The sequence below is a fragment of the Macaca fascicularis genome, chromosome 12, assembly GCF_037993035.2.
Source record: "Macaca fascicularis isolate 582-1 chromosome 12, T2T-MFA8v1.1".
In the NCBI taxonomy this organism is placed as follows: Eukaryota; Metazoa; Chordata; class Mammalia; order Primates; family Cercopithecidae; genus Macaca; species Macaca fascicularis.
Genome location: NC_088386.1, coordinates 94,136,978 through 94,163,439, shown reverse-complemented (window position 1 = coordinate 94,163,439; position 26,462 = coordinate 94,136,978). Strand labels below are relative to the sequence as shown.

Sequence of the window (26,462 nt, the reverse complement as noted above, 5' to 3'; positions counted from 1 at the left end):
TGAACTCACATAGCTATCATTTTTTTTCTGGTGAGAACACTTAACATCCTACCCTCTTAGCATTTTTCAAGAATACAATATATTGTCATTAACTAAAGTCATCATGCTATACAATACATCTCTTGAACGTATTCCTCCTAACTGTAAATACGTATCCTTTGACCAACACCTTCCCAGCCTCCTCTCCTCTCAGCCCCTGTTAACCACCATTCTACTCTCTACTTCTGTGAGATCAATTTTAGATTCTGCGTGAGTCAGAGAGACCACTTTTAAGAAGCTCCATGAAAATGTAGGACAGTGAAATGACATGGAATGTCATCCTGTAATTCAGCAAAAGGTCGAAGTTTCCATAGTTGGATACTTTCTGCTTAGAACTTTCTCCTAATATTTTTTAAAATGATATTGGAGATGAGTGCCACCAAGAGAAAAATACACTTGAACAAGCCATAGGGGATTCATTTCTTCCCCAGTTGCACATGTCTTACTCAGTAGAAACCAGTGAAAACAAAACAACATGCTTAAAATTTAATCCTGGGATAAACTGATAGTCACTTTCCAGAGCTAGTACCAAAATGAATCCTAAATTAATAATATTTAAATTAATGACTGACATTATCTGAAATGCCTGCATGAGACATTTGTGTTTACTGTATACCCTTCACCCATCCTTAACCTTGTTGCCTCAAATTGGCAATTTCAGAGGAAGAGCTCATGGCAAGAATAGATAAGCAGCTATTTATGGACAACAAAGTCACTGTTGTAATAATGAGATCTGGTTGGAACATAGAATTATTGACTCTGGATTGTTCTGTGAATTCTGAAACCCAAAGATTATTTAAGAACTTCCTGAAGCAAACCTCCGATCCTCATCAGGCACCACACTATGCTTACCGATACGTAAGTGCTATAGAGAATGTGAAAGAAAAGGAGGAAGGACAGCAGAACTCCAAAGACAAGCAAACCCAATTTTGACAAAACATGGGCAAAGTAAGGGGGAAAAGTATCCACTTTTGACTCTTCAATTAAAATGCATTTTCTCACTACTTCGGTCATTGCTTGGACTCATTATACTGAATATTCAGAAACAACCAATAAATTTTAAAATCAGTGGGGCTGAAACCTGAGGATCTCTACTGTTTTATTTCCTCAATCTCAGAAAGCTGGGAACAGTAACCAATGCCATCTTTCACTGACCTCACAGCCTAAACTCTAACGGGTTCTTGGTTGATATGCCATACTGCTTCCCTGAATAAATTAGCATAAGCACAAAGCCTGAGTCCCAGAAGAGACAATCAATAGATATCAGTCTCAATCTTCCTTAGCAGGGATGTTTTGAGGATTCATAATCAAAGCACTATTGCCTGGCACATATTAAGGGCTCAATAAATGTTAATTTTCTTCTTTCTGGCCTTTTCCTTATAGTTAAACAAAAACATAAAAACCATGACATTTTTAAATGTGAAACTCTGATAAATTTGAAAGAACATTCTGTGGACCCAAAAATAAAAAAAAAAAATGATATCTTCTAACTAAATATAATGTTTGTGAAACTGATTTACATTTCAAATTTTGGCAGTACACCTATGAAGGGTGTCTCTGGCTCAGAACTCTGGCAAGAGGTGATGAGGACTTGAACTAAGGTGGTGGCAGGAGATTGGAGATAAATGGTTATAAGAGGCGGGATAGCAGAATTGTCAGGCCTTCAGTGCTGTCGACAGACAACCTGGGTTCCATCTCAGCGCCAACCCCTGCTAACTATGTGATTCAAGCACTTGTCTTACTTTCCAATCTGTGAAATAAAGAGAAATGTATTCTATCTTCACTGATGGATATGAGGATCAAATGAGACAATACATGTAAAGCACTTAGCATGGCTCCGGACATGTTTGTGCAATAAATGTTGGCCATTATTCATACCTGGAGATTATCACTGTGTGACTATTCCCAATTAAAAAATATGTGTTCTACTATTTAGTCTCAACTGGTCCCTGATCACATGAAAACCTTGAGAAAAAATGGTCCCTCCATGTGGAGATGGGACCGTTTGTTTTGTGGGAAAAGAATGCAAGCTAAGCCTGGATATGGTGGCTCATGCCTGTAATCCCAGCGCTTTGGGAGGAAGAGGATCACTTGAGGCCAGGAATTCAAGACCAGCCAGGGCAACATAGCGAGACTGTCTCTGCAAAAACTGAAAAAAGAATAAACATTAAAATATTTAATTGCCATAACAGACTGTCAATCCTGGGACCTGAAAAATCTAGCATTCAGTTTTTGAGTTTCATTTTAACCGATAACATAGAATTCTGGTGTCCCGGGTATTAGAAAGCTCAGAATTAAACTGAGAGACCACTCAATAACTGCCAACATTTGGTTGAAAAAATATTTTTGAGAAACAAAATCATATACCCATCCATTTCCCAAGGGGTTCTAAGTGCTAGTCTCTGACTCATGATAAAAGGCCTAGGAAAATTAGCTTTCTATTAAAATATTTTTGCTAAATTTTGTTTTAATTCAGAGTCAGTAAAAACCATACCTGTCTGAAAAACATGTCGTATTGCCAGGAAAGCTGCTATTAGAGACATCATCCATAAATTATCTCTATTTAAGATATCGGTAAAAATTTTTCTTAGATATTTACGGTATGAAAATTTACCCCTGAAGAAATAATATATTTGTGTGCTTCTTTTTAATTTTTAATCAATAACTACATTGTTTTATTGTGGCATCCAAGGATCTCATAATTAAATTTCCTGTCCAAGTATAATATGATTTATGCTTAAAGTTAATAAAATTGGTAAAACTGGTTTTCCACCTTTTTCTACCATGATTTGCCTATCATTATAAAAATACAACTGAAGAAGATAGTCAGAAATTGATACTTAATAGGCAGTCAAGAGATATTGATCCCCCCCAACATACTTCAATCTACTAATAAATTTTCATTCTTTTAGATGTTATTAACCATTATACATGAGATTTTAGAAGTAGCTATATAAAGTTTTTAAAGTAGGGTACATGTGACTTATCAGTAATGGCCCTCAATATATACTGCTCTGATTGAAGTATTACATAAATACTTATTGGATGCCTATTATGTGGCATAACAAAACCATATGATATTGGTAATGACAATTTAAATAAATTTGGCTCAATAAATAAATCAAAATGTTGGGAACAGATTATGTGCTCCTTTGGCCTTGTTAAGGAAATTTCATATTACATAAGTAATATGTCATTATTGGAAGAACAAATTTAAAAATGGAAATAATGAAAATAAATTAATATTAAAATCACTTGCAAGCCTGTTGAGACAGTGTTTATTACTATTTTGATGTATATCTGCTTATCCTTTTTTCATGCAAATTTATTCATATAAATACATATTTTACTTAAATTTAGAATCAAATCACTTACATTATAGTTCAATATATTTTAAATGGTATTTCATATCACTTAACATAGAGGGACACCATTTTTGATGATTGCGTAGCATTCTATTGTATAGATATACCTTCACCAGATAAATGAGTCCTATACTGTTGACCATTTAATTATTCATCATTTGAAAAGACATTGTCTTATTTCACTAAAAAATTGGGTTTTTTTTTTTGTAAGTATTGGATTTATAGAATATCTGAGAGAAACCAATCTAAAGAGAGGGAAAACATCCTAAGTTTAACTTTTAAACCAGTGATGTGAGTGTGAGCACCTAGTACAGGAAAATGGGCACGCTCTTGCCCTCCAACAGGTGTGCGAATTGTTACAGGCTTTGAAGAGGAAAATTTGCAAGGTTCTAACCAGGTGCAGATCCTTTCAACTGGCAATCCCACTTCCAGAAAGTTATCTTAAGAAAGTAATTGAACTAGTGGCATATGTATTTATACAAATTAATGCTTCTCAGCAATGTTAATATAAGGCACAAGAAGATTTAAGGAGACTTCTTCTATCCCTATTTTTTTACAGTACTTAAAAGTTTTAACCTATTTTTACATTTATGAAATTAAGTCCCCTAGAATTTATTTTGCTGTAATGTGTGAAAATCTAACTAGTTTGTTTCCTGATGATTAGTCATGTGTCCCAATACCATTTACTGAATAGTCTATCTTATCCACAATGATGTCAATAAAACCTTCAACATTTTTTCAGCATATATTTATGTGAGCTTCTGTATTTTTTGTTCTGGTCCATAGGTTTACCATCTATTATGATGGTGACATCAGACAGCTTTTATCATTGTAATTCAGTAATTTTGAAAACATTTCTCTAATTACCTGTTCAACGAATATTTATTGCAGGTCTGGTTTTTGTAAGACATAATAGCTGACACTATGAGCAAAAGAGACACAGCTGTTGCCGTTATGTGGCTTACAGTTTAATGAAGAAGATGGACAATAATCTCACAAGTAAATCTATACCTACGAAGTATGAGAAGTCCTGGAAAAGGAAGGTAACTGTGAAGGAATACATTATTAACTTTGTGGCATCAGGGGTGCTTCATTCTTTCCAATTAATGTTTTCTTCCAGAATTTCCTTTACTATATATATTCTACAAATGTCAGATATATTTTCAAGTTTTTAAACAAATTTGATCCATACATTAATTAGAGTTGAATTAAATTTGTAATTGAATTCAGGAAGACAATATATTTGTAATATTAAACATTTACAGCTAAGTACAAGGTGTACTTCACTTATGTATTTTTTTGAAAATCCCATTAGGAAATTAATTTTTTTTAATAAAACTTGGATACTTCTTAATAAATTTAATATCAGACATTTAATTATTTTTGCTGTAGCTGTTAATGGTATCTGTTTCCATATGATTTTAAAAGTCACCGGCATACAGGATGGCTATGAATATTTGCATATTTGATGAGATACTTCTTCATTTCACAGTAATATTAGTAATATAGTAATATTCTATACTATATAAGTCGTCTATTGCAACTTTTTCATTTTTATTCTTGGTAATTCTAGTGGATCATCAAAGAATTATCTTTTTTCATTTCAATATTCATACTGATTTTTAACATTTTAATTGACTTTCCCGGTTAGCAGCTCTTTCTTAGCATTGTAATATAAAATCGATGACAGAGAGCAAGTGTGTTTGTCTTTTTCCTGACTTTAAGTTGATTTAAATGCAATTCTTCTAGTGTTACACTAACATACATGATGCTAATTGTTGGGTTGCTATAAAGTTTATCTTGTTTGGAAATACATTTCCAGTATAATAAAAGTATGTTTAATTAAAATATAAATGTTCTTCAAACTCATCAAATAGATTTAAAGCAATGAAGGGGATGCTCATGCTCTTCTTTTTCTTTCTGTCCTAGAGGTAATTTATATTAATAAATCCCCTAATATTGAACTATCTTTGAATGAATAGCTGAATTCTATCTCCAATCATTTACTGAAAATATTTGTACTGTATTTGTGAGTTTAATCCACAGTTCCCTTATTTTTTCTCTCTTTTTTCTTAAATATTTTATTCATCCTTTTATTCTGAAAATAACATTTCTGATATCAGAATTTCCAGACTTTTCTTATAATTGGGAAATTTTTTCTCTTTTATTCTATACAAGATGTTAGATGGCTTAAGAATTTCTGTTTCTTGAGGGTTTTTTGAATGATGTTCTCCAAAAACTTGTGTGTGCCTAGCAGCTTTTAAAGGGGGAGCTTCTTTGATAATGTTCTTTGATAATTTTTTCAGCATTTTCTATAGTCAATAATCTATTCAGGTTTTACTATGGTTTGCAATACTATTTGGTCATCTATATTTTTATGCTAGTTAAATTCATTAATATTTATCAAATTTTGTCAAATGTGCTCTTTGTTTTTGTTTTTTTTGTTTTTTTTTTTTTTGAGATGGAGTCTTGCTCTGTCGCCCAGACTGGAGTGCAGTGGTGCCGTCTCGGCTCACTGCAAGCTCCACCTCCCGGGTTCACGTTATTCTTCTGCCTCAGCCTCCCTCCCAAGTAGCTGGGACTACAGGCACCCGCTACCACGTCCGGCTAACTTTTTGTATTTTTAGTAGAGATGGAGTTTCACCGTGTTAGCCAGGATGGTCTCAATCTCCTGACCTTGTGATCCGCCCACCTCGGCCTCCCAAAGTGCGAGGATTACAGGCGTGAGACACCGTGCCCAGTCCAAATGTGCTCTTAAAATCAATTTTATTTCTTCTTTATTTGTAATTATATAAACTTTACAGGTTGAATTTGGAATATTTTTATTTTCCTTTTTTTTCTTTTTCTTTTTATTTTTTCTTTTTATTTTTTGAGATGGCGGCGCCTTGCTCTATTTCCTAGACTGGAGTGCAGTTGATGCAATCTTGGCTCACTGCAGCCTCCGCCTGCCAGGTTCAAGTGACTCTTCTGCCTCAGCCCCCCGAGTAGCTGGGAGTACAGGCATGCACCACCACGCCCGGCTAATTTTTGTATTTTTAATAGAGATGGGGTTTCACCATATTGGCCAGGCTGGTATCAAACTCATGACCTTGTTATCCACTGCCTCATTTTCCCTAAGTGCTGGGATTACAGGTGTAAGCCACCGCACCCGGCCTTTTCTTTTCCTTTTTTCTGCTTTAATTGTTTGCTGTTTTCTTCCAGCTTTCCAGGTAGTCTCAGTTAATCTCATTCTTTCCTTTTGGTTTCTTGCTTAATAATGACAGCCCTTAAGGGTTAATAATCTTCCTCTAAGAATAGTTTTCTTAGGTAAGTTAAGGTAAATAATCTTCCTTTAAGAATAGTTTTTGGCTACATCTTATGTGCTTTGGTAGATAGAATTCTAAATTATTTTTTATTTTCTAAATAATCTATAATTATAGATCTGATTGTTTTTTAACTCAAGTGTTATCGCACAAGGACAATATATGTGTATATTATTTATATTTCATATATATGTATAAATATATGCATATATGTATATATATTTAATATTGAAGTCAGAATAGTTTGTGTTTATAAATTATATTTTAGATGTTTAGAAATTATGATAATTTCTCATTTTATTTTATTGTGGTTAGACCATATGGCCTAATGTCAGAATTTATTGAGGTTTTCCAATTTTAAAAATATTCTATGGATACTTGAAAAGAATGTATATTCCCAATTTTTGTGAATCCCAAAGTCTTGGCAACTTACTGGTTGGTCTACTTGGTGGTGGGGTGAAGCAAGGAAACTACTAAGCTGTTCTCTCTATCAGCTGGCTTCTCCACATCTCTCCACATTTATCCATTCTCAATCCTTATGGCTGCTTCTTTTTAGGCAGATCTAATCTATTCTGTCTTTATACATCTTACTTTTCCCTACCTGGTTTTGCTTTTGCTATTTCTTTACTGTGTCTTGTCTTTGAAGTCTCTACTAATCCACAATCATCAGTTCATTTAAAAGAGTCATCCTTTCATCCTTTTACCTCCTGGCACCCTCACCTAACTAACCCATACTCTCTCTTTTGTTGAGGCTGTGGATGGCAAACGCCATTAATTGCCTACTCCATAGTGCTTTTCCCATAATTGCTGACAGAACTCTGCTTTTGTTTATCACAAATATATGCCTAGCCCCAAAGCAATGGATTGTGATTAGCTTAGACCAATTATGGCAATCCTGGAACCTACTATTCCAGATTACAATCCAGGTAAGTGTGGCTATGTAACTCAGATAAGAAAGAATAGTATTTGGATTTGCATGGATTTCGAAAAGCATTTGGAAAAGTCTGCTAGACAGTATGATTTGGGGGAAAGCTTTAACTTTCTAAGGAGATTCACTGCCTTCCCTAATTTCTTTCTGACTTAAAGGAGAATGTGACAATTTGAAATTATTAGGAAAATGTTGAGAGAGCTGCAGAAACATTGACACTAGTCAATATCCTAACACTAACAACATTTCAGCACCAAACATCCTCTATAATGCATATCCCTATTTAAAAATAAAGAAAGAAAGAATTATAGTTGGGCTGTTTTGTTACTTGCAGCCAAATGCATTTCTAACTGATACATTAGATTTATATCCCCTTCTGTGTTGCTTTATAATTATCCTTCCATTTCTTTGCATATATTTAACTGTCTTAACTAGCTTGAAATTACTTATATTCATGAAATTTTCTTATTTTTATTTTGTATCTGGAAATAGCTTAAGTCAGAATTTCGCACATGATAAGCATGTAATTATGCAATTATTTAGCACAGCTAAAATGTATTAAGTACCCTCTATGTACTATACAGTCTTTTAGGTGTTTTACATATATTCATTATTTATTCTCCAAAACCAGTGTATAAAGCAACTACTATTTTTATATTCCCATTCTCACAGATGAGGAAACTAAGGTACAAGGTCATACATCCCTAACCCATGTCCTGTTTAGGAAACAAAAATGTGCAGCTCACTGCCAGCACTCATTTCTTGGGGCGAATGTAAAATGGGTTAAGAGGCAAAGCCAAAGTTTGAACTGAAGAACTCTGACCCCAAAACCCATGCTGTCAATAACCAGGATATACTATCTCTTATTTGATACATGATTTCAGTTTTTTTTAATTTGGCAATGATATTTTGCATACCCATATATTTGGCAAACTTACAAACACACATGCCTACTCCCACATATACAACACAACCCCCAAAGAACTCTTTACTTGATATTACAATCTGTTTAATAAACAGTCATTCTTTTCCAGGAAGTCCCTGTTTTAGTAGCTGTGGTAAATCGTTGAGTCCCTTCTTCATTCAAAAGATTAATTTCAGCATTTTCCCTCAAAGGCTAGCTAAAACCAGAACCTGCCACAATTCTAACTACTAGATTGTTTCAAAACAAAGGTAGTCATTTTGTATAAAATAAGATTTGACCTGAATCTTCACCCTTTATTGGATTAAACCCAAAACCTCAACATTTATGAAGCTTTGAGAATGAACTTTGGGTTGGCTTCCTCACTTTTGTTTTTATACACCTCTTTACTCTTTGGGTTTGTCCAGGATGAAAAAACTGAATGACCAAAATAGCAGAGAGAAGATGCCCTTCGAGGCCCAGTAGAGTCAAGAAATAGTAAAAATTTAGGTAGAAAGTAGCTGTTTTTTATAGTGTCATTTCTAAATCAATATTGTTTAAATAGAAAATCAGATGTTTATGTGACTAACAATATAATGTTATTTTATTATAACAAAATTCTGGACTCTCTCACTAACAAACATATAGTAAAGTGATTAACGTAGAGTCTCTTAAAACATTACAAGTTTTGTGACCTTGGGCAAGGCACTTAACCTGCTTAGCCATCTGTAACAAGGTCAATAATGGTGGCTACAGCTAGGATTGACATGAGTTGTATATGAGCTGATGTTTATAAGGCATCCTCATCATTATTGTCACAGAACAGCTAATATGTACATAGTTCTTACTATGTGTCAGGCTCTATTATAAGTTTTTTTAGTATTAACTTGTCTAATTTTTACAATAACACTATGAGATAGCTGCTGTTATCTTCATTTGAAGAGGTGAACAAATTGAGGCACAGAGTGATTAAATAACTTACCTAAATTCACACTGTATGTAAAGGATTCAAACCAGGCAATCCAACCCCCATCCCCATGCATTAACCATTACACTCTATCATGAGTTCAGAAATAACCATTTTTACACTCCATTTTTCAAAATAATGCATAATTGTTAAAATTAAATGATATTTCAAATCAAAATAAATATATTCAACATAAACAACCTCTACATAGCAAGCTGAATTCATGTCTGAAATCAAAATGGTATAGACCTAAAAGAATTTAGGCAAGGCATCTGTATATATGCATGTATCTATATTGTCAGGGGTATCTGCAAAAACAGAATTAACTTATGTTTTTATTAAGCCATTTATTTTTAGATAATTATAGAGTCATATGCAGTTGTAAGAAATAACAAAGAAAGATTTCATACACCTTTTATTCAATGTTACCCAGAGTAACATCTTGTGAAACTGTAGTGCAATATCACAACCAGAGTATTTATTTATATATGTAGACAAGATACAGAAATTTCCATCACCACAAGGATCTCTCATGTTACTCTTTTATCGCCATACCCATGCCAATTCCACCCTTTCCTGGCTTAGCCCCAAATCACTGATCGGTTATTCACCTCTAGATTTTGTTATATGCAAATATCCATATTTCTGAAAGTTTTCACAAAGTGGCTAATTGATTTTATGAGATTTTGAACTTACTTTGTGTGTATTAGATCCTCAGTATCGCCTTACTGAATTGTCTTTAGTCAGGATAGGAATGGGCTTAAGTGTGAATAATGAGAGAAGTAGCAACATAATGACATAAACAAGAGGATTCTCTACTTCCTCTACAGCAGTCTCATTCCTACATATGACTTCTGGTTTCAACAACAGTTTTGTCATTTGTAAGCGTGAAACACTTTTTAGAAGATTTTACATTCCAAGGTCTTATATTAATAAACTTTCGTTGTAATAACATCATATTTCTGCCTATGTACGTTGTTGTTTGTGAAACAAGGAAACATAAAGGGTTATCTGGGAATGTCAAAAGAAGTTCACTTATTTACCCATAATGAAGGGAACTTATATTACTAAAGAATTCTGCACGGAAGTCTCAAGATTTCATATAGTGACCAACATATCCATAAGCAATGCATAGAAAACAGAAGTTAGTGTGTGTTCGTAGGAGTTAGAGCCACAGGTGATTTATAATTTTATACTTTATTACCGTTTATGATGCTTGTATAATAAGCACGCATCACCTTTATGACAGAAAATCATACTTTTTGACAGAAATATGATGAATTAATTTTTCACATTAAATGCTACAAGGGCTGTTTTTCTGGAGAAGATATGCAAGTGTGTAGAGTCCCTGCATTTAACGGTGGGTGTTTCTGTGTGTCCAGACTTCTTGGTATATTATATTCTAAAAACTACTTCGCAAATATTTACTAGAAAAGAGTGATAATCGTATTTGTTTTTCTAAATCAAGATAACACTTGAGTTTATTAATAGGCCAGTAAAAATTATATTGCACATAATGCTGCACAAAATTTGCCTTTTACACTTTTTAAAACTATTTCCAAAAGACTTTAATGAGTTAAATTTTATTTACATCATATAAGTTATATTACATACAACACAGAATGTCAGAATTAGCAATAAATTACTTGATAAGAAAATGTAATTACTCTGAATTTGTTTATATTCAATAATAAATTATCCTTACATTTTCTTACTCTTCATTCCTATTTGAACAACTCAAGTTTACACTTCAGTTCTCCTGGATATCTTCTTTCTAGCTTTTGGCTTTATGCTTTCCATCAGTTTTGTGAATAGTTGAAAAAGTAAACAATAAACTTTTTATTTACTATCCCTTATGCTTTATTTTGATCTTTTTAAACATCTTTGCCCTTTGATATTTGGAAAGATAAGTGTAATATCTGATATACAAAAAGCATTTCTAAAATGATCTAATCAACCAATCCTCAGAGTTCTGCAGTTAAGCCAAATATTGCAGTGGTGAATGGTGAATAAAAATGAAAATGTAAGGTCCTTAAGCAAATATAATATTTCTTTAGACTGATCTATACCGAAAAGTCTTTAGGAACCCTTAAACAAACTTACTTATCAGGCAAGCATGAGTGCCCCAAATAATAGCATGCAGTTCCATCATTCTGAATATTCTACTGATGGTCAATATTCTGAAGCCAGTCCTTTCCATACATAATTCCTCCCACCTTGTCAAGAGGATGTGGAACATCTGTATAGCATTAAAGGGTAGAGTAAATGCTTCCTCTTCTCTTCAAAGGCAGTTTTGTTCTTTTTGTTTGTTTGTTTTTTCAGCCTAGATACTATGAAGGCAGTCATTTGAAATGTATACAGCCGATTCTTTGTTTAAATCTGGAAGTTGGTGCATAGCAGATTAGCTGACTTGGTAGCTCTCTCTTTTTTGCCTTAATAGTTTGATAATGATTTTAGTGAGCACACAGAAAAAAAAGAAAAGTTACACCTCTTGTATCTAAGCTTTAGCTACTAGCAAATAGATGGTCAGTAATTCATGTCTCACTAACATAATAGGCACATTTGATTAAAGTTCATTTAAGCCTTTGCCAATAGGTGCTCTGTGAAATGAAGCAAATAGGAGAGCATCCATCTGATTGGCTTGACTTACCAGCCTCAGCACATTGAGGTGAAATCAAGCGTCATTAGGGATTATCAAATACAATTTTAGTGCCCGCTTAGAATTAGGTAGTAGTCATTCAGGAAAAAAACAAGAAACATTATGACTTATGTAGCTTACAATCCTAGCAAATTACACATTTGCTTAACCTTACCATGCCTGCGAAAGAAATTTTTTCAAAGGTGCCAATGGTCAGACAGCCATGGGGCTCTAGTATAGAAATCAAATTTGTTTGCTTCAGAATCAAGCGTAAACAATGTTACACAAACTGCTGGAAGCTATCTAATGGCTCACCTTTATCCCCCAGCTGAAACCCCACCTGGTCCATGGGAGCCCTGAATCATCATTCTGTGTCAATGCATTCTGTAGCTATGCATCAGCACCTCTTACTCCTATCCGGAGACAACTCACTCAATTTAAGTTCTGTTAAAGTTAACTTAGGAAACATGTAGCCTATAAATAGAGGGGAGCATTTGGGAATGTGTGTGTGTGTGTGTGTGTGTGTATTGGCATCTATTAAAACATATCTACTCTTTCAAAAGTGCTCCATTGTAAGGGGAATATGCGGGCTAATTCTCATATTTCTGTTTATTTGTTTAACTAACTATTAAGTGACATAATACTTGCCTGTAACATTGCTATCTCTATTATGAATGACATAATTATCATAATTCTCAGATTTAAAAGCCCTCTGTCTGAGAGCTTTTTTCCTTCCTTTGTGAAAATTAAAACAGTTACTTCACTACATGCTCTATTGGGATGACTGACAATTGATGAAAACATACCAAGCTCCCACAAATAATTTTAATTTCCATCCAAAATAAAAATGTGTTAATTCCTCATGCCTATAACAAAAATATTTTCATAATGATACTGTTTACACAGATTTAATCAGTTGTGTCACTGGGGTACAGCAAAAACAGCAATGTGACCTGCTGAGATTTAGCACCAGATTGCAATTTACAATCAAGGCAGCAAGAGTCACTGAAGTGCATAGATCTCGCCCCAATTACTAATTAATCAGACCCGAAGAGGTCTCCATAAAAGGCACGACATTCAGCTGTGCGTCCCATAAATTTAAAGGCCTCCTCTGTATTTTAAGGAGGAAAGGTGACCCATGGAGTCAAATCATTACATGGTACGTATCTTGTACAAAAGCTCATCCAACACCTTCCATTGGGTGCCTACTTATCCTTCTCCACTCCCTTTTTAAATGTTCTGAATACAAAATTTCACACTATGGCAGTAGCCCAGCATCATTAAAATGTCAGTATGCTGGTTTCTGTATAAAAACAAGTGACTGGCTTGCTTTTTTGAGTTTCTGTATCTGTACAAGTCTTTTTTCCTCTGCAGCTAGTGTCTACAGAAAATGACAGGGTATAATAGGTAAATGTATTTTAAGAGTGTGTTGGGAATTATGGGGAATAGCAATCAGTGTAATTCAGTTCAGTCCAACTTCTACCCAACTTCCTCAAATGAAAAATATATTTGATCCCCTTCACATGGGGATCAGATAATAGAAGTTTTATGAACTGCTCTGCTTTGACAAAAAAGATTCCAATTGAGTAGTCTAAAAGAAAACATGCATTGCTGACTTGTTTATTTTAGCCATCTTTAAAATAATGAGCCGGATTCTCATTTTTCTTCCTTTCCTGGATCCCTCCTCTATGTGGAGCATTCCCTTTGAAGTAAATGGCAGCCCTGGACCTAGAGGAGATCTGCAAGGGGAAGGAGCAAAATGAGAATCAGGCTGCTGATTTCAGATTCTTGATGGATAGCCTGGTCAAATGAAAGCTAAAATGATTTGAGTCACGTTGCATTAACCACACGTGGTTCTGTATGGGCCACCCTAACACACAGTATCAGACCTGAAGGCAGGGATATTGGTACCCTCATATGTGTGCAGGAAGAACAACCAATTGCAGAAATGATAACTACTTTATCAGATATTTTGATGATACAATCTGTCCCCACTTTTGCTTATAAGGGATTTCTGGAAACTGTCATGAAATAGATATCATAAAGCAAATCAGGTTTTTGCAGAGGAAAGGTGCAATGACAAGAATTTTGCATTCTTAACCAAGGATCATATCGTGTAAATCACAGCTGTGGCAAAATAAGCTATGATAAGGTAAAAATGCAAAAGCTATAAGACAAGATAAGATTTTTTTTTTTTTTTTTTCTGAGAAGGAGTCTTGCTCTGTCGCCCAGGCTGGAGTGCAATGGTGTGATCTCGGTTCACTGCAATCTCTGCCTCCTGAGTTCAGCAATTCTCCTGCCTCAACCTCCTGAGCAGCTGGGATTACAGGTGCCTGCCACCATGCCTGGCTAATTTTTAGTAGATACCGGGGTTTCATCATGTTGATCAGGCTGGTCCCAAACTCCTAACCTCAGGTGATCCACCTGCCTCGGCCTCCCAAAGTGCTGGGATTACAGGCATGAACCACCGTGCTTGGCCCACGATAAGAACTTCAAACAGCTTACTTACACTTCAGGTCCTAAATGCACATTGTGCACTGAGTAGAGGAGGGATCACAACACTCATAACCTGGTATTCTTAGTCCCTGTCTGCCATTAATGGGTTGTGTGATCAGGCATGAGCATCCCCCCAAACTCTCTCCTTCTCTCTAACCTGAACATACCATATTATCACCATTTACACTATGTATCAATATTCTATTGAATTGCTAGTAATTATGTTTATTTCCTTAGCACATAGAGGAGGAATACCTAAAATCCATATCCCTTAAAAATTAGACAACGTCTGAGCTGATATGTTTTCTTTCTCTTGATGACTTTCTCTTCTGTAAATAGAAATGGATGATGAAGATGGCGGTGGTACAATTTCAACAATAATTATCATTGTATTAAGTAGCATGTGATGAGCATGCTGGCTAAGTACCTTCTGGTCCCTTTTGTACCCTCACAACTCCATGAGGTTTTTATCACCCTTGTTTACATGTGAGACAACTGAAATATGAGAAGTTGCATTACAGTCAGCTAGCACCTTCCACCTCGATTCACCCCAATGTGGGGGTAAGAAAGAGCTTTTTTACTTGCTTTTAAGTTCAGCACTTTATTGACCCCCGAAACAGGGCAAACACTGCTGGACAAAGTGGACTGTTTCAGGCATTTCATGTTTTTTCTTGTTATTGTTGTGGCTGATGATTTGATTCTTCCACCAGAAAAAGTACTTCTGCACTTCCCCACTATCAAGTCCCCTCATTGTATTTAAAGTTAGAACAACTGTTCAATTCAGACCAAGTAGCACTTACCGGAAAAGAGGAAGGGCAGATAAAAAATTCTTGTGTGACCTTTCTGATTACAACATCTCTTGAATGTGTAACAGCCATTTACACTTAGGGTCCTTATACACTTAGTTGGCAATTCATTTAGAGCATGACCATGTCATTAAACTGACTGCTTTTGAGTTTAGATCTTGTCTCAGAAACTGCTGAAAAGCAGGGCCAGCTACATAATTTACCTGGACCAAATGTAAAACAGCCACCTGGGAAATCAATCTCCCCTTAGCATGGGTCACTGCCCTCACCCACAGAGGATGGGAGACCCCTGAGGGATTACTACTTCTGTGCTAGAACATACTTGGCATCTAGTTCAGGGTGGGCAACAGGCCCCCAACAAGTGTCCTGTCAAATGCACTGTGGTGCTGCCAGCTAGTAGCCAGAAGGACAGTTAGGATACCATGAGGCACCCCACCCTCTCCAGTGCCCAGGACTCCTCAGTGCAGAGAGTGGAGGCAGATTGTGAGTTCCTCCATCCTACTCCCACCTCACAGGACCTGTATCCATCCCTTCCGTCCCTTCTGGAGGACAGCAGAGGTATGGAGGAAGGCCTGGCAGGGTCTCCTGCCCCAGGGGCAGCTGAGACTCTGTTGGGGATGGGAGAAAGAAGGTATATAGAAGAGTGAGAACTAGACCACACATGTACCAGAGCTCCCCACTCCCAGTGCAGGCTCCATTGTTCTGTTAAACTTCACTTGCAAAACACAAATTCCAAGACAAAAGTTAATAATTTCAAGAGGACCACCAGAGAACATTAAACCCCTGAATCCTTATGAGCAAAGGTGCTACACTACTACACTGGTCACTCACCGATGAGCCAGTCTTGCTAAATGGTTGTTCAAGACTATCCACAGGCTGGGTGATGTGGCTCGTGCCTGTAATCTCAGCACTTTGTGAGGCTGAGGCAGGAGGATTGCTTGAGGCCAGGATTTTGAGACAAGACTGGACAACATGGTGAGACCCCATTTCTACAAAAAATTTTTACAAATCAGCTGGGTGTGGTGGTGCACACCTGTAGTCCCAGCTACTCAGAAGGCTGAGGTGAGAGGATTACTTGATGCAGGGAGTTTGAGGCTACAGTGAGTTATGATCACATTCTAGCTTGCACAACAGAGTAAGACCTTGTTTCAAAAAAAAACTATATATCAGGCTGCATGGGAATAAGTGAAGTTGGAAGTACTAAACGAAAGGAGGAAATTGACTTAATTCACATTAAATATACTGTTCCACAAATTCTGTGGGGCAGCATGACTAAATTGTGCCATTCTGTCTGTATTAGTCAGGGTTCTCTAGAGGGACAGGACTAATGGGATAGATGTATATATGAAGGGGAGTTTATTAAGGAGAATTGACTCACACAGGTGAAGTCCCACAATAGGCCATCTGCAAGCCGAGGAGCAAGGAAGCCAGTCTGAGTCCCAAAACCTCAAAAGTAAGGAAGCTGACAGTGCAGCCTTCAGTCTGTGGTCAAAGGCCCAAGAGCCCCTGGCAAACCACTGATGTCAGTCCAAGAATCCAAAAGCTGAAGATGTTGGAGTCCAATGACCAAGGGCAGGAAGCACCCAGCATGGGAGAAAGGTGGAGGCCAAAGACTTAGCCAGTAGAGTCCTTCCACCTTCCTCTGCCTGCTTTTATCCTAGCCACGCTGGCAGCTGATTAGATGGTGCTCACACAGATTGAGGGTGAGTCTGCCTCTTCCAGTCCCCTGACTCCAGTGTTAATCTTCTCTGGCAGCACCCTCACAGACACACCCAAAAACCATAGTTTGCATCCTTCAATTCAATCAAGTTGACACTCAATATTAACCATCACACTGTCCATCACTGCTCTCTCTTCATCTTCTAAAACTTCCTTGCAGCTTCCCCATTGAGATAACTTACAAGGGCAAGCCAGTTGCTCCCCAGAAATGCCATCTTGGTTATTTCCTTAATAAAATTTATCCAAAAGGAGCCTTTTCCCTAAAACATCCATACAGTATGAGACATGCCAGAGATTCTTATAAAAATAAGTTTAGTCATCAAATATATACAATTATGTTTTCGTATAACTTAGAATGCTCACCTTCTCCTGAAAAACTGCATTCATATATTAGAATTTCTATAATATGTAAAGCACATTTTAATTGTAGGTTTTTAGAACCATACTCATCACCATAAGCCATAATAAATTGGTTAATTATATTTTAGTCCCCTTTCTTTCTTTTTCAGAACTTAAACAGATATTTTGGTCTGTTTCTTAATATTTCTTCTGTGCAGTTGTAGGAAACCTAATTTTCTTTTTTCTGTTCCAGTGACTTATGATGATGACACATCATGTGTATAAAGTGTGTTAAATAAAGCATATTTACGTATAACTCTGTGAGCTGCTGGGAATAGATGTTATTGCATTAATCTTATAAATGAGGATAAAAATGGTTCCAAGGACAAAAAAGAGGCTGTACAGCCAAGACAATCCTAAGCAAAAAGAACAAAGCTGGGGCCATCATGCTACTTGACTTCAAACTATACTATAAAGGCTACACTAACCAAAAACAGCATGGTACTCGTACCAAATAGATATATAGACCAATGGAACAGAACAGAGGCCTCAGAAATAACACCACACATCTACAACCATCTGATCTTTGACAAACCTGACAAAAACAAGCAATGGGGAAGAGATGCTTTATTTAATAAATGGTGCTGGGAAATCTGGCTATCTATGTGCAGAAAACTGAAATTGGACCCCCTCCTTACACCTTATACAAAAATTAACTCAAGATGGATTAAAGACTTAAACATAAGACCTAAAACAATAAAAACCCTGGAAGAAAACCTAGACAATACCATTCAGGACATAGGCATGGGCAAGGACTTCATGACTAAAACACCAAAAGAAATGGCAACAAAAGCCAAAATTAACAAATGGGATCTAACTAAACTAAAGAGCTTCTGCACATCAAAAGAAACTACCATCAGAGTAAACAGGCTACCTACAGAATGGGAGAAAATTTTTGCAATCTATCCATCTGACAAAGGGCTAATATCCAGAATCTACAAAGAACTTAAACAAATTTACAAGAAAATAAAAAACAACCCCATCAAAAAGTGGGAGAAGGATATGAACAGACACTTCTCAAAAGAAGACATTTATGTGGCCAACAAACATATGAAAAAAAGCTCATCATCACTGGTCATCAGAAAAATGCAAATCAAAACCACAGTGAGATACCATCTCACACCAGTTAGAATGGTGATCATTAAAAAGTCAGGAAACAACAGATGCTGGAGAGGATGTGGAGAAACAGGACACTTTTACACTGTTGGTGGGAGTGTAAATTAGTTTAACCACTGTGGAAGATGGTGTGATGATTCCTCAAGGATCTAGAACCAGAAATACTGTTTGACCCAGCAATCCTGTTACTGGGTATATACCCAAAGGATTATAAATCATTCTACTATAAAGAAACATGCACACATATGTTTATTGCAGCAGTGTTCACAATAGCAAAGACTTGGAACCAACCAGCCCATCAATGATAGACTGGATCAAGAAAATGTGGCACATATATACCATGGAATACTACGCAGCTATAAAAAGGACGCATTCACATCCTTTGCAGGGACATTAATGAAGCTGGAAACCATCATTCTCAGCAAACTAATAGAGGAAAAGATAACCAAACGCCGCATGTTCTCACTCATAAGTGGGAGTTGAACAAGGAGAACATATGTACCCAGGGAGGGGAACATCACACACTGGGGCCTATCAGTGGGTGGGGGTTTGGGTAGGGATAGCATTAGGAGAAATATCTAATGTAGATGATGGGTTGATGGGCGCAGCAAACCACTATGGCATGTGTATAACTATGTAACAAACTTGCACGTTCTGCACATGAATCAGAACTTAAAGTATAATTTAAAAAAAAAAATCAAAGAAAAAGAAAAATGGCAATCCTATAATGATTCCCATACTTTTTCTAACTTACAGTTCTGTGCAATCTAAACTTCAGAAACAGTTGTTTTTAATGAAACATAATAAAGATCATATACGTCTTTAAAAAGGTGGTTTCAAGGGTCTGATAATTTGTCTAAAATTATTGGAGGGTGAATGTCTGAGCTAGGTGTAGGCCCCTAGCTTCCCAGTGCTGGGAAGCTCCTCCTCTTCACCATCTACATGTCCTAGGATCAGAGGTTCTCATAGCACCAGGTGGCAGGGCTGGTGGGTGAAGTATGTTCATAGGCACCTGCTTTGTGCTTGGTGCTTTTCATGTGATCACAGTGTCTCTTCACTACCTCCAAAATATGTAGAATTGCCTGAATCCTGAAAGGTTTTTGCTTTGATTTTTTTATATAATCTCCCATGTCCCAACATTGGGAAGAGTGAAAACTTTCTGAAACAGGATAGAGCATAAACTAAGTCATGTGAAATAGAACATAAGTCGTGTATCTGTGACAGTGGACATGACACTCATTTTTTGAAAAGTTGGTAAATTTAAAAATGCCTAAATGTCTTCATGTGATGGCCTCTGCCAGAGAGAAGTCAGAACATCTGCACACAGCCCATTATGCTCCCAATATCAGGTAGGATTAACGCTTTAATGTATAGATAAGGAGAGTGAGGCTCAGAGAGATTACGTAGTGTGGGCAAGATCACAGGGTTAAGATCCAAACACAAGTCTTTGTGACTCCAAATCCCAACCTCTTTTGCACTCTGCCTCATGGTCAGGAGAGTATCTTTCTTGAGTTTTCTCTGCAGAGGACATTGTGCAAAGAAAGCTCTGAGCAGAGCAAGGAAACCTCAGATTTTTCAGCCTGTTAGAACCCAGATACTGAGTAAGCTGCTGTTTTCATGAGCTACAACTGCATTCTGTTGCTGAGAACCTCAGTTCCCCAGTGTGTTGAGAGGGTGAGGGTACGAGGAAAATGAATACTGTTCCAAAGGAATAGTGGAGTTGAATACTGAATTCAAGGACAAATACAGAAACTCACATTGACTCATTCATGAATGAATGAAAGGCGAATATGAGAAGGGCATATTAGATTACCCTAAATAATGTTCTAATCAAACCAAGGGCATGGGGCAGAGAAATATGTGTGAATGAGGAGGACAATGACTCATGTGTGCTGTATGTCACAACGTTCTGTGCTGTGCTGCTTTTAAATCCACAAAGTAATTCCTTTAATGTCTTATGCTTTTCCTCTATGTCACATCCTTTCTTTGAGGATCAGGAATTATTAGCAGTTACATGGCATTCTAGGAAGCCCTGATTACTTGCACAAAGCTATAAACATTGTGCATAGTCTATGTGCCTACTAGAAACCTTATTAGAAAAAAATTGACAATGGAACCCTAGGTATGAAAGAGTGAAATTGGAATGTACAATACATCATATTTCCTTTCTGCTGGCAGAATAAGTGAATAGCATGTCTCTTTGCCATACTGTTTTTAGCTCTAGAAGTGAAGTGAGTATTGTTTCACAGGAAGGAAGAACCATTTCTTCAAGACCACTTTCATATCAGTTTTTTTTTTTTTTGATATTTTATTTTAGGTTCAGGGATAGATGTGCAGGTTTGTTATATAGGTAAGTTGTGTGTCAAGGGGATTTGGTGCACAGATTATTTCATCAGCGAGCTGATAAGCATAATACCTGATATGTAGTTTTCTGATCTCTCCCTTCTCCCACCCTCCACCCTCACGTGGGTCCCAGTGTCTGTTGTTTCCTTCCTGGTGTCCATTTGTTCCCAACGCTTAGCTCCCACTTATAAGTAAGAACATAGAGTATTTGGTTTTCTGTTCCTGCATGAATTCACATAGGATAATGGCCTCTAGCTCCAACCATGTTGCTGCAAAGAACACGATCTGACTCTTTCTGTGGCTGTGTAGTATTCCATAGTGTATATGTACTACATTTTCTTTATCCAGCCTATCGAACTTACAGGTTGAATTCCATGTCTTTGCTATTGTGAATAGTGCTGCAATGAACATACACATGAATATGTCTTTATGGTAAAACAATTTATATTACTTTAGGTATATACCCAATAATAAATTGCTGGGCCAAATATTGGGTTATCTGAGAAATTGCAATACTGTTTTACACAATGAATTAATTTACATTCCCACCAGCAGCCTAGAAGCATTTTATTTTCTCTGCAACCTTGCCAGTATCTGTTATTTTATTTTATTTTTTTTTACCTTTTAATAGTAGCCATTCTGACTGGTATGAGACGGTAACTGAGGTTTTGATTTGCATTTATTTAACAATTAGTTATAATGAGCTTTTTTCATATGCTTTTTGGCCGAATGTGTGTCTTCTTTTGAAAAATGTCTGTTCATGTCCTTTGCTCACTTTCTGATGAGGTTGTTTGTTTTTTGCTTGTTAAATTATTTAAGTTCCATATAGACTCTAAATATTAGACCTTGGTTAGATGCATAGTTTGCAAATATTTTCTCTTTTTCTGTAGGTTGTCTGTTTACTCTGATGGTAGTTTCTTTTGCTGTGTAGAAGCTCTTCAGTTTAATTAGGTCCTATTTGTGAATTTTTGTTTTTATTGCAACTGCTTTTGGTGTCTTCGTCATGGAATCTGCCAGGGACTACATCAAGAATGGTATTTCCTAGGCTATCATGTAGAGTCTTTATTGTTTTAGGTTTTACATGTAAGTTTTTTACACATCTTGAATTGATTTTTGTACAAGGTACAAGGAAGGGGTCTGGTTTTAAACTTCTGAATATGGTTAGTCAGTTAGCTCAGCACCACTTATTAAATAGAAAATCCTTTCCCCATTGCTTGTTTTTGTTATCTTTGTTGAAGATCAGATGGTTGTAGGTGTGTGGCTTTATTTCTGGGTTCTCTATTGTGTTTCATTGGTCTATGTGTTTGTTTTTGTACTAGTACTATGCTGTTTTGGTTACTGCAGCACTGTAGTATAGTTTGAAGTTAGGTAACATGATAATTCCAGCTCTGTTTCTTGCTAAGGATTTACTTGGCTATTCGGGCTCTTTTTTGGTCCCATATGAATTCTAAAATAGTTTTTTCTAGTTCTGTGAAGAGCATCATTGGTGATTTGATTAAAAAGCATTGAGTCTGTAAATTGCTGCGTGTAACATGGTCATTAATATTGAATCTTCCTAACCATGAGCATAGTATGTTTTTCCATTTGTTTCTGTCATCTCTAATTTATTTGAGCAGTGTTTTGTACTGTTTATTGCAGAAATTTTTCACCTACAAAACCACATGATCATCTCAATAGATGCAGAAAAAGCTTTCAACAAAATTCAACATCCCTTCATGTTAAAAACTTCCAACATCAGTGTGCAAAAATCACAAGCATTCTTATACACCAGTAACAGAGCCAAATCATGAATGAACTCCCATTCACAATAGCTTCAAAGAGAATAAAATACCTAGGAATCCAACTCACAAGGGATATAAAGGACCTCTTCAAGGAGAACTACAAACCACTGCTCAGTGAAATAAAAGAGGACACAAACAAATGGAAGAACATACCATGCTCATGGATAGGAAGAATCAATATTGTGAAAATGTCCATACTGCCCAAGGTAATTTATAGATTCAATGCCATCCCCATTAAGCTACCAGTGACTTTCTTCACAGAAATGGTAAAAACTGCTTTAAAATTCATATGGAACCAAAAAAGACCCCGCATTGCCAAAACAATCCTAAGCCAAAAGAACAAAGCTGGAGGCATCACGCTACCTGACTTCAAACTATACTACAAGGCTACAGTAACCAAAACAGCATGGTACTGGTACTAAAACAGAGGTATAGACCAATGGAACAGAACAGAGCCCTCAAAAATAATACCACACATCTACAGCCATCTGATCTTTGACAAACCTGACAAAAACAAGAAATGGGGAAAGGATTCCCTATTTGATAAATGGTGCTGGGAAAATTGGCTAGCCATAAGTAGAAACCTGAAACTGGATCCTTTCCCTACTCCTTATAAGAAAATTAATTCAAGATGGATTAGAGACTTAAATCTTAGACCTAAAACCATAAAAACCCTAGAAGAAAACCTAGGTAATACCATTCAAGACATAGGCATGGGCAAGGACTTCATGTCTAAAACACCAAAAGTAACGGCAACAAAAGCCAAAATTGACAAATGGGATCTAATTAAACTAAAGAGCTTCTGCACAGCAAAAGAAACTACCATCAGAGTGAACAGGCAACCTACAGAATGGGAGAAAATTTTTGCAATCTACTCATCTGACAAAGGGCTAATATCCAGAACCTATAAAGAATTCAATCAAATTCACAAGAAAAAAAACAAACAACTCCATCAAAAAGTAGGCAAAGGATATGAACAGACACTTCTCAAAAGAAGACATTCATACAGCCAACAGACACATGAAAAAATGCTCATCATCACTCACCATCAGAGAAATGCAAATCAAAACCACAATGAGATACCATCTCACACCAGTTAGAATGGCGATCATTAAAAAATCAGGAAACAACAGGTGCTTGAGAGGATGTGGAGAAACAGGAACACTTTTACACTGTTGGTGGGGCTGTAAACTAGTTTAACCATTGTGAGAAAACAGTGTGGCAATTCCTCAAGGATCTAGAACCAGAAATACCATTTGACCCAGCCATGCCATTACTGGGTATATACCCAAAGGATTATAAGTCATGCTGCTATAAAGACACATGCACATGTATGTTTACTGTGGCACTATTCACAATAGCAAAGACTTGGAATCAACCCAAATGTCCATCAGTGACAGACTGGATTAAGAAAATGTGGCACATATACACCATGGAATACTATGCAGCCATAAAAAAGGATGAGTTCGTGTCCTTTGTAGGGACATGGACGCAGCTGGAAACCATCATTCTCAGCAAACTATCGCAAGAACAGAAAACCAAATACCGCATGTTCTCACTCATAGGTGGGAATTGAACGATGAGATCACTTGGACACAGGAAGGGGAACATCACACACCGGGTCCTATTGTGGGGAGGGGATAGGGGAGAGGGATAGCATTAGGAGATATACCTAATGTAAATGATGAGTTAATGGGTGCAGCACACCAACATGGCACATGTATATATATGTAACAAACCTGCATGTTGTGCACATGTACCCTAGAACTTAAAGTATAATAATAATAATAAAATAAAAACTTCCAACAAACTAGGCATTGAAGGAACATACTTCACAATAATAAGAGCCATCTATGACAAACCCACAGCCAGCATCATACTGAACAGCAAAAGCTGGAAGCTTTCATAGACGAGAATGTCCACTTTCACCACTCCTATTTGACATAGTACTGAAAGTTCCAGCCAGTTAAATCAGTCAGTAGAAAGAAATAAAAAAGCATCCAAATAGAAAGAGAAGAAGTCAAACTATCTCTGCAGACTATATGATTCTATACCTAGAAAACCCTATAGTCTACCCGAAAGCTCCTAGATCAGATAAACAACTTCAACAAAGTTTTAGGACACAAAATCAATGTGCAAAAATCAGTAACATTTTTATACACCAACATCCAAACTGGGAACCAAATCAAAACACAGTCTCATTCACAATAGCCACAAAAATAATAAAATACCTAGGAATTTAATGTCAGACTTTGAACACAGCTTTGAGATAGATCGAAGGCAAAAACAGAAACAGGCTTTCTCTATGCCATCTACATTAAGATGTTTTTGTCTATCAACCAGAATTTTTAATGAGTAAAAGGGAGTTGTTTATCATGACTTGGTAAAGCCATTCTGAAACACATTTCATAAAATGAATTCTTAACATGTTCCATTTCCTTCTGCCCTCCACAATAAAAAAGGAAAGAAATATCTTGAAAACTTAGTTACCACAGTAAGATAACCATATTTTATGTATGACTCGATAAAGTACAGTATTTTAACCACTTTGAGGTATAGGTTTTTTCTTGTTAGAAAATATTTAAAGAACACTAAAATTAACTTCTATTATATGAAGGTAGTTGGGTACTGGAAGTAGAAATGAGAAGGAGGAGAAAGTCCAAAGGTCCTGTTACGTACTCTTGATTGACCTGCATAGTATGTGACCAACTCCAGAGGAATTGCCTTACAAATTTAAAGTATGTATAGTACATGGAATGTTATGAATCGTAGCATGTAAAAATGATTGTCTTTCTGTCTTTCCTCTTCACAGATATTCTGTACCCATTGCCTTTGGTTTGATTAGAATATTATTTGAAGTAATCTAAAGCATACTCTTCATATTCATCTTTCATTCGTTAATGAATTTCCATAAAAATATTTAAGCTTTTCAAGATGCAATACATGTGTTGTGGCTCTGAACATGGAATCTAAATTGGATTCTACATTCCCTTATTTTGCATGAGTTTTAAGACCTATGTTGTTTGTCAGGTCGTTTTGTGCTATGCCTAGGGTTTAAACTGTAAACCTATGGTTTTAATATAAAAACAATGCATACAATATTTAAAAAACTACAGCATAGGGTTATTGCATCATTAAAGAGAAATAATTTCCTACATTGCTATTCTGAAAGGTCAACCATGCACTTAAAGAGAATGTGTACCAATTCATGTTTGACAACTATACATAAAATCAAATATGAGATGATTTCTATTTCTTATTTTGTCAAATGCATGGCTATTCCCATAACACTGGCAGGGGTGAGGTTGGGAGGGGGAGTCTTTCGATTCTTCCTACCCCTCAACAACATAACAGGGAAATGAAATGCACATCTGTAAATAAATGCATCATTAGATTCTCATCAATTTGTAAGCTTCGCTTGATGTATGGCTAAAATAATCCCACAAGGAAAACTAAAGAAGTGCTTGGTTCCAAGCACATGCCAAATAGATGAAGGGAGGGGGTTGATGAACGAGGACCAAATTATTTAAATGAAGAATTTTGCAGATGCTAGAAATATCTTTTACAACAGTCCAGAATGGGGAACTATTTTAAGTACACAGCTACCAATGTATTCATTAACAGAGGAGAGCTCTGGACATATTAAAGGAGCACAGTAAAAC

General features: G+C 36.3%; 1 long non-coding RNA gene across 7 annotated transcripts in view; it reads left to right on the top strand.

The window, feature by feature from the left end:
• Positions 1 to 26,462, top strand: part of LOC102120992 (uncharacterized) — a 260,960-nt gene that overhangs the window by 41,905 nt on the left and 192,593 nt on the right. For 6 of the 7 annotated variants that reach the window (XR_012420976.1, XR_006691111.2, XR_010580017.1 and 3 more), the window contains exon 2: positions 4,296 to 4,447. The exons of the other annotated variant lie outside the window; for it this stretch is intronic. This is a non-coding gene — a long non-coding RNA (uncharacterized lncRNA). The remainder of the gene's footprint in view (positions 1 to 4,295; positions 4,448 to 26,462) is intronic. 7 annotated transcript variants of the gene reach the window in all.